At 32.7% G+C, this 9,840-nt stretch overlaps 1 pseudogene; it reads right to left on the reverse strand.

Moving 5' to 3' along the window:
- Positions 1 to 7,590: 7,590 nt before the first annotated feature.
- On the reverse strand, positions 7,591 to 8,534 carry LOC107147657 (annotated as a pseudogene).
- Positions 8,535 to 9,840: the final 1,306 nt, after the last annotated feature.

Here is a 9,840-nt window from a genome sequence, read left to right on the forward strand (position 1 = left end):
ATATATAGAGAGAGAGAGAGAGAGAGAGAGAGAGTGCTGGGGATTGAACTCAGGGCTTTGAGCATGCAAGACAAGTATTCTACCAACTGAGCTATATCCCCAGACTTGCACCCATATTTTTTGCCAAAGTGTGACATGGATGGTCTTTATACTAATTTCCAATTAAGTCAAGTCTTTCCATTTGAAATCTCATGAGCATAACCTTTACTATCTGCAGTTTTATCAGCAACCCAATCTTTTGTGTCCTTATCATAATTGCCTGTTAAGCTCCATTTACAGTATTCTAGACTTTCTTTAGTCAGTTTCTCCAATTTTTTTCCAAAAGTATTCTTCAAACCAATGTAAGACTCTTCTATATCATTCAGGTGTATCATGGAAACAATACCACTTGTTAGCACCAATTTTCTATAGTAGTCAGCTTTCTATCACTGTGAAAAGTGACTGAGAGAATCAACATAAAAGGAGGAAACATTTATTTAGTATTATAGTTTCAGTCAATGATCACGTGACCCATTGCATTTGGGCCTGTAGTGAGGCAGAATATCCTAGAGGAGTAATTGGTGAAAAAGCTTCTTACCTCATGATGATCAACAAGTGAAAGACAAAGAAATGGTGGAAGAGACTGAGGTTTCAATATTTCCTTCAAGGGTATGGTACCAAGTCCTAACTTCCTCCTACTAGACTCTGCCTCTTAAGTTTCCCCACATATGATGATCAGAAGGTTCAGGGAGGTCTCCACTTGCCAGATAACAAATATATATCCCAAAGCCACACCCCCAATACCCACCTTCTCCAGCCACACCCTACCACTTCAGTTACCACTCAGTTAATCCCTATCAGCGGATTAATTCACTGATTGGGTTAAGTCTATCACAGCCCAATCATTACTCCTCTGAACCTTCTTACATTGCGTCACACATGAACTTTTGGGGGGACATCTCACATCTAAACCATAACAGCCAAGGATATTTAAGAAGTCTGAGCCATAATGTGATAAATGGATCATTAAAATTAAGATTGAGATGGCCAAAGATATATTTATGGGTGAGAAAGAGTAATAATTGGAGCATCATGTCAATAAAAATAGATCTAGCAGCAAAGAGATTACACGGATTTTTTTTTTTAAGAAGAATCTGTAGAAGTGAGTTTGTATTATAATCTGTAGAAATGTGCAAGATGGGAAGCTCTTCTGCACACCATGAGTCAATAATTTGAGAAAAGGAATTAACTTTATTATCAAAAGCTAAGTTAAATTGATTTTTGGAGAGTTGTAGGGAAAATCCAAAAACATGAACATATATGAATATATATTTTTATATATTATATAAATATATGTATATAATATTATATAATATATGTATATTTTGTAATTATAAAGTAGGAGAACCATATGGTAGGAGCAGCCTCATGATTTCAAAATTTATTCAATGATGGTTTATGAATGTTGACAAAAAGAATGACAGTTTATGTCACTAGGTAAAAAAAAAGTAAAATAAAATATTAGATAATTTTCAAAATTCCTTCTAATGTTTATTTAATAATCTAGCATGGCAAAATATTATTTGTCAAAATCTCTATTGCTGAGTATGATAAAATAATGCTTGTCTTGATTGATGATTAGATTAGAAAATTTGAAAATTAAATTTTGAAATAGAAAATTTATATGCAAGTATAAAATACTTGGAGAAAAAGATTAATCACATTTTTAATGATTCAAAATTAGAAAAAATATATTTATCTTTTATTCAACACCTAAAAAAGTTTAAAATAGGCAAAATAAGAATTTTCAATAATATTAAAATGAATTGTGATCCTAACAATCCTCAAATATTTATGAAAATAAAGCACAAAGACCTGAATATAAAAATACTGTACAAGAAGGCAAATAAACAATTCATAAGTGGAGGAAGTAAATAAATAATACTTTGGGTACATCATATCAACAATTATTTAAAATGAAAATATTTGTCTGGAAAATAATGAAAGAAATCCTCATTTTTTTTCCCCTAACATTCAGAAACTAACAGTTTAGCATATTTTCCTCCTAGTTGGTTCTTATTATGCTGAATATTTTTTACAATAACAGGAATTTGCGAGAGCTATCATGTGTTCAATTTAATGATTAAAGTTGTTGTTTTCTTTAAGGCTCTTGTATTTTGCTTTGTCATTTCATATTAAGATGAAGACATTTTAATATTTGTTTTCATATTTGCAATTTGATGTGTCAGGTATTAGAAGACAACATTAAATTGTGTTTTTTTCCTATTAACATTGTTCTTGTTTCTTCTTTTCTTTTGCTGTCATTCATTATCTTGAATCTTCTTTTAAGATGCAAATTTGGATTTATATGTATTCTATTCATTCTTCCTCAAGATATAATAAAGTTGTCATTGGGAGCTGGAAGTGTTATTTTCCGCATTTTTGTCATGTTATCAATGTACCATAAAAATTGCTTATTTGATGAAGATTGACAACAAAGATAGAGAATGCATTCTAGGAAATCAATTTAAAGGATCATCTTTTATTTATTATCTGATTGCACAATGATTTAATGATATTATACACCATGTCAGTATCAAGTAAACAATGCAAATAACTCAACACTACTTTAAAGCATTTTACTAACTCCTTTTTAAAAAAAATTATTCTCAACCATATGCAAATGAACTATAGCCAGTGTTCAAGCTTAATGAATGAATAATTTATATTAACATGAATATGATATCCCTTATGCCAGGGGCATCTGAAAGTACACACATAACATCACTGCCACTCTTTGAAATCCATTTGAATGGATATGAATTATTCCTGTGCTATATAAGTAGTTAAGGAGTAATATGTGTATTGGAGAAGGAATGTATTTGAATGAAAGTGCTTATGTTTAAAGCTGATCTTAATCTTCGCCAATGATAGGCTATTTTAATTTTAACTTTTTTAGTGGCTGCTTTCAGACTTGAGAGAATAGCAAGGATAATGGAATCCTGAGATGATAAACCTTCCTTAAGCTAGAATATGCGTACTGTGATAGATTGTCATCTGCATATCGGTTTCTTACCCTTCATCCTAAAAACTTATTTTATTGTAAACAATATTCTTTTAATGATTGATCTTATTTTTGTGATTTACATAGTATCCACTATTTTCAAGAAGTGACAAAATTCAGGATCTAGATTTAAATAGTGGAATTTAGTTGAAGGGACTTTCAAATTTATTATCAGCATCATTAAATTATGTTAAACAACTTGAGTTACACGTTAATAATCTTCATCTGAATATTATACCACTAGATGGAGTTTTGGGTTTTGTTTTAGAGTGTTTGATACATGCTATAGAATTTTAAAGAAAATGATTTTATATACTTATTTTAAATATTAGCAAGAATTTGATAGCAGGAATACCTTTTACTGGGCATTATTAGGATATAGAATAAAACTTAATTTCCAAATATACTTCTTTGGGTGACATACACTATTGATTTGAAGAACACTCACAAAACAGCATAGTGCTAACCTTGGAAAGGTGACACTAACTAAAATGTAAAACAGTATGAAAATATGTCAAGTTTAATGACAATCCAGAGCTAACAATCTGAAATGACATTTGCCTTTACTTAATAAATGTTTTAGTGAACACTGACCTCATGATTAAAAAAAATTAAAATAAAAAAATAATAAAACCTTAACTGGTTAGTTATCAGGGCCAGCACATGGCCAAGTGAGTGCTGGTGACAGAAACCAGTAACTCACTTCATCTTCTTTCCTCACCAGCAATTGATGTAACTACAACTTGCTTGGTAGAATATCAAGAAGGAAGCTGTACTTAGTGCCTTCAACACAATATTGAGAATCCTTATTTCCTAGGAGAGATGGCGATAGATGACTGTTGCCTGCCATCATTCAAGAAAATCCATAATCAAAGTAAAAGGCAAGAAAATCTCCATGTAAGACTCTGTGCTTAGACAGGAGAACATAGATACCAAAGTGTGAATAAGGATTTTAAATGAAAAACAAAATTGCTCCAAAAATTTAACCCAGTCCTGAAAATCTGAAAATTCTGTAAATCCCTAAATTTCTGTAATTGACCATGGCTAGTAATTTACATTTTTCTTACATAATTCTTTTGGGTAAGCCCACTCTCAGAGAGCAGGTAAATGAGACACCCGAGGTTTGCTGAAATCAAATTCTATTTGAAATGATTCATTTTTATCCTATTAATACACTTTTTTAGTAACACTCAGCCACATACAGCAAAAGCTTAAATGGTTATTTTAGAAATGTTTCAAGGACTGAACAAATGACTCAGGTGTCTATTCTGTTTTCATCAAAGCTGGAAAATGGATTCGGAGAGGAAAAGAAAGTTAAAAGCTGGCTAATCTGCTTCCTATCAGGACAGGGCAGAGGGGATTATAACTACTTGTGCTAAATGCCTGCAGGGCCATCTCTGCTTGAAATGACCTCTCCTACACACTTGATGATTTTTAATCTCTCAGACAGAAAGTCACTGACAACTTTGAGAAGAGTAAATGAGATGGCACCACACACAGCATATCACCCTAGACGGAGGTAATACTTTTTTTTTTTTATATGTTTTAATGCAAAAAAAATGGACACATCAATTTTGGGCTAATATTTGTCTAATCATTCCTACTCTGTTCAATCCAATTGTTTCAAAATGTAATCTAGTATATTTTTGGCAAAAATTAAAACTAATAATGATAACATTCCATTAAACATAACTCAGTTTTTAAAAGAAACAAAAAAAATTTAAAAATTGTACATTAAAATTATAGAAGCCTTCTAAAACTTGTATTATAGTATTGCCTATTTTTACACTTTACTTTGGGATAGATTTTTCTAAAATACTGATTTAACAAAATAGTATATAAAATAATAATGTATATATATAGTATATGAAATAATTATATATATATAATTATATATATATTATATATAAAATTATATATATAATATCTTTGGGAAAATAGTATGGTGAAACAGGTAACCCATACTATTTTATTCAACCTAGAAACTTCTAGACATTTCTTATATGCAGTCGCAAAACCAACTGAAACTTTCTTTCCTAAAATTTGCCTCCTTGAGATATAAGCAAACAAATAATGCTACCTCCTTTTAAGGAGAATAATTCAAAAATGCTCTACATAGAATACAAAGGAGTATTTACCTATAGAAAATGAGAAAGAAATGTGCATTATTAAATTTCCACAAAATCATATTATTTAAAAATGACTTTAAAATCCCATCAAACTAAGCATTAAAGCAAGTACTGAGACTCAAGATGAAAATACTTATAACTGAAGGATCTTTGTTTTATATGTATCTAAGTAGTACGCTTAAGATGACTTGAACTTATGATTAAAAGTATAACCAAAACGACCAATGCTAACATGATTGTGTCCAGTGAATTTTAGTAGGCTAATTCTTTCTTGAATATAGTAATCCATATTGTTCGATTGTTTGTATCTCACTTCTATTTGTTAGATAATGGTTTTTCTATCTTTTTGTGACTGTTAATAACAAAAAAATAATTTTTGATGTTTTCAATAATAGGAAGAAACATTTTGGTCATTTAAACTCAGAAAAATTCAGTTTTATAAGTACTATATAAAACCAATAAAATTTTATTGGCCTATATTCATAACAAAATACTTATCAAACACCAATTTCATACTGGTAATTTAAGGGGTTCACATGTGAATACATACATGACAGATTCAGAGTATTCTATGTAGTGATTTATTATTTTAAAAATCAGCAAAAAAAAACTTGTTCAATAAACCCTTTTGTCAAATTAGTAGTCCTTCTATTAATAAAGCTCTATGGGGTGACGGCCAGCATCTCATTGGGAGGTTCTTCTTCCTGCCAAGGAGGGTTTACTGGAGCTAGACAATAAAGATGGCTCCAGCGGTTTATTGAAGGTGGTACATCAAAAGCAGGGGTAAGGTTTCAAGGGTGCAGTCAGCAGGTTGATTGGGATCTTGGCAGGTCACCCCCATCTCAGAGAGGCTGTGCGACTATAGCAGATCACCCCATCTTGCATGCTGTGTGGGACATGACAGAGTGGAATAGGAATTCACAATGTCCCTGGGCAGTCATACACAGAAGAAATGTCCATTGGAAGTTCACAGAAACCATATGTTCCTATTCACTACGCTGTGATACATGGCGGCCCACATGTAGCCCATGGGTGGCTTGTGATATTTTGTATATTAAAGTCATTATGTTTGTTAATGAAGAGTTGAATTGTGAAATATGAAATCAGTCTCAATCATAAACAGAGCAGCCCAGTCACTTTTAGAAATAAATTGTAGTTGATATAGATCATTGACACATTTCCTTTTTCAAAACTTTGGTTTAAAATGCTATGAATAGCAGTGCTTGACAAAAAATAAAATAAAATAAATCCTTGTTTTCCAACTAAAATACCTTTGGAAATAAAGAAAATGAAGAAAACATACCAGTGCTGAAAAGTAGGTATGTGCATAAAATTACTGGTGGAATTGGCAAAAGATTTTTCAATAATTGGAAAACTGAGTGTCTAGATAGAAAATTAAAGACCAAATCATGCCAGATTGTAAGGAAGTATATCTGAAATAAGTAGAAGGAAATAAGTCTCAGATTTATAAATGCTGTTTGTAAGAAAAAGTTTGTTCAATTCTATGCAAACTTTTTGAGAATCTACATTAAGTGAATAATTTTCTAAGAAATTAGATTATATAAACACTGACCTTAAATTAACTTGAGTGATAAAAACCACACATAAAAGAAAATTTTTAAGGAATTTCAACCTTCACCAGCTATAGACAATTGCATAGGAATAATTTATAGAACTTCTGAGAAACATTTCATTTCAGATAACAGTACTTTTTTTCTTTTTCATTTTTTAAATTTTTTTAGTTGTTGATAGACCTTTGTTTTATTGATTTGTACACAGTGCTAAGAATCGAACCCAGTGCCTTACACATCCTGGGCAAGTGTGCTATAGCTGAAACAGCTCCAGCTCTTTTTTCTTTTTTTATTGCACTGGGGATTGAACTCAGAGCATCACTCATGTTGGACAAGCGCTCTACTACTGCAATACACTCCTAATCTATTGAGTAGTCTTGAAGTTTTCTTTTTCTTTTTAAAGTTTTTTTTTAAGAGAGAGAGAGAGAGAGAGAGAGAGAGAGAATTTTTAAATATTTATTCAGTGGACACAACATCTTTATTTTATTTGTATGTGGTGCTGAGGGTGGAACCCAGCGCCCCGTGCATGCCAGCTGAGCGCGTTATCGCTTGAGACACATCCCCAGCCCAGTCTTGAAGTTTTCTAAGAAAAAAAAAAAAACTAGCGAACAGTTTCTAAAATTTTTTTGAAACTGTAAAATATTAATAATAATTTCATAAACTTAGTACAATGGGAGAAAATTAGAACTAATCTCATTATTTATATTGGTGAAAAATGATTAGTAAAAATTCAGTAAACAATTTTTTTTTCAGGTTTCCAATGCATTTTTTATTCACTATCTTTGATGACTATAAATAAATTTTTCCACTATGGAAAAGAAAGTTAGCATAGTACATTTTCATGGCTGGGGAATGGATTTTCTCAAGTCATCTTCAATAAGGTAAAAACTTAAGGAAAAAACCCTGAATGTTGGAATTCAGTTCTTTATATAAAGTCCTAATGAAAACATAACAGAATAAAAATAGACCCAAAAGGAAAGGCAGGGAAAAATTTAAAAAAGAAAAAGAAGAAAAAGGAAAAGAAATTAAGACGACTCATTGCTTTTCGGATTTCTCCTCAGTTCCTTGTTCTCCTCCTTCACAGAAAGAGCTTCCAGCTTTTCGGTCACTTTTTCAGCATTATCATTTTTGCCCAGTCCTTTCTTTTCTCTCTCTTCAATCGCTTTCCTGCGTTCTTCAAACTTTGTTTTGAATTTCTGTGCATTCTCAGCGTTTAGGAAGCAGATGGCGAGCAGCTCTGACTTAGGGTACTCGTCAGCAAAGTCAGCATGGGTGTCCAAACCCAGGCACCATCACTGGCTTCAGTTCCATGTTGGCATGATATAGTGGTTGGCGCATATCTTCAGGGTCTTGTCCCTCCTCGTGAGAGGGGGATGGTTCCTTTCTCCTTATGTTTCAGGAGCTCGACATCACCAGTGCCTCGTTCCTTCCATTCTGGAAGATCATTCTCTGAAGCAAATCAAAATAGCTTTGCTGCATCTTAAGAAGTTCCTCTTCATCTTCCTCCAGCGTTTTAATTCCTTGCTCAGGGAGCAAAACTATAGGTTCAAACTGGAGGTCGTGATTGGACTCATCTGCATTCTCAGTAGAGGTATCCTGGTCCTGATGACCCGGGCCCCGCCCTCGCACTTGGGCTCCTAGCTCCACAGGCCCGGAACCCACAGACTGGCCGGGGTTGGTGGCAGAGGCAGGGCCGCCCACGTGGCCGCCGATAGCGGTCCCAGTAAACAATTTTAATCCAAATTTAAAACATATTTCAGCATTAGAAAATATATTAATACAGCTCAACATATTCATAGATCAGTATAAAACTCATACAATCATTCTTTGAAAATGTATTTGATAAAGTTAAAAATAATGCATTTTTAATTTAAAAGCTCTTAATCAATACAAATTAAGGAATATTTAATCATATCAACATACTAACTCATAAACCAAGACAGAGCTAGCTTAGAAAGGGCCATATTTAGATACTCATTTGAGTCCAGCAGATACTCAAGTTTTTATCTCACTCATAAGGGGCTATCAAATCCCTTCTATACATTCTTCAAGAAGGAGTCTTCTAATTCTACTCCTGAGTCCCTAATAGACCCCGAATGCCAGTCCTTCAAACTCTGGGCAGCTCTGACTCAGAAACACTAACTTGGGAAGTTAGTGTTTGAGTATAGAAGTAATAGGAGGCCAACACAGGGCAAGCTAGGGAAAGATTAGAGTGCCAATCCCACCAAGTACACTTTTAGCAGGTTGCGGCTGCTGGTTCTGAATGACTTCCTCTTATTACTCCTGGGGTGTCAGGCTTGGACATCATTGAAATTGTCTACTCTACATTGATCTTTAACTCAAAACAATATCAAGAAAGATTCCATTGAACCAGTGGGCAGATCAGGAAGGCCAAATGATCAATACCCTTCCAGATGCTGTATGTTCCCATCTACTTTTAGAGCCTGGATACAATTAATTAGTGACTGTGGAAGTGGCATTCATTAGTGCTAAGCTTAGTCTCTGTTTCTAGAATTTATCCCTATTCATAGTCTAAATTCTAGATAAGTTTGACCAGCAGACAGCTACTGCTAGAGGTGAAGTTGGAGGTTAACTAGGAGGCAGAGGCATTGAAATGGGTTTTAGGCTGAGGTTCTGCCTCTGGTAATCTATACACAATATAATAACTAAAATACTGATTTCAATGCAATTATTAGTGGACAGTGATGGCAGTTAATAGAGAGTCATCACGAGGCATTAGTGAACCTAACTCATTTAAAAATCCATAATATATTAATCCAGGTAAATCATGATAAAACAAATTTGCTATTAAATTGAAACGTATTTTATATAAAGGTAATGTGTGTTTATTATAGAGAAGTTAAAACACAAAGAAAACAATCATGAAAGCAGTTACTACTACCAGTCCTTTTGAATAATATTATTATTTTTTTTTATTGGTTGTTCAAAACATTACACAGCTCATGACATATCATCTTCCATACATTTGATTGAATAATATTATTTTTAACAAATTTATTTCTTATCGCCTACTGTTATTTACTTTAGGTTACTTAGTATGTAGAAAATTGTTTAAACTAACCTAAAAAGTTTTTTT

This window comes from Marmota marmota, unplaced genomic scaffold, assembly GCF_001458135.2.
Source record: "Marmota marmota marmota unplaced genomic scaffold, marMar, whole genome shotgun sequence".
NCBI lineage: Eukaryota > Metazoa > Chordata > Mammalia > Rodentia > Sciuridae > Marmota > Marmota marmota.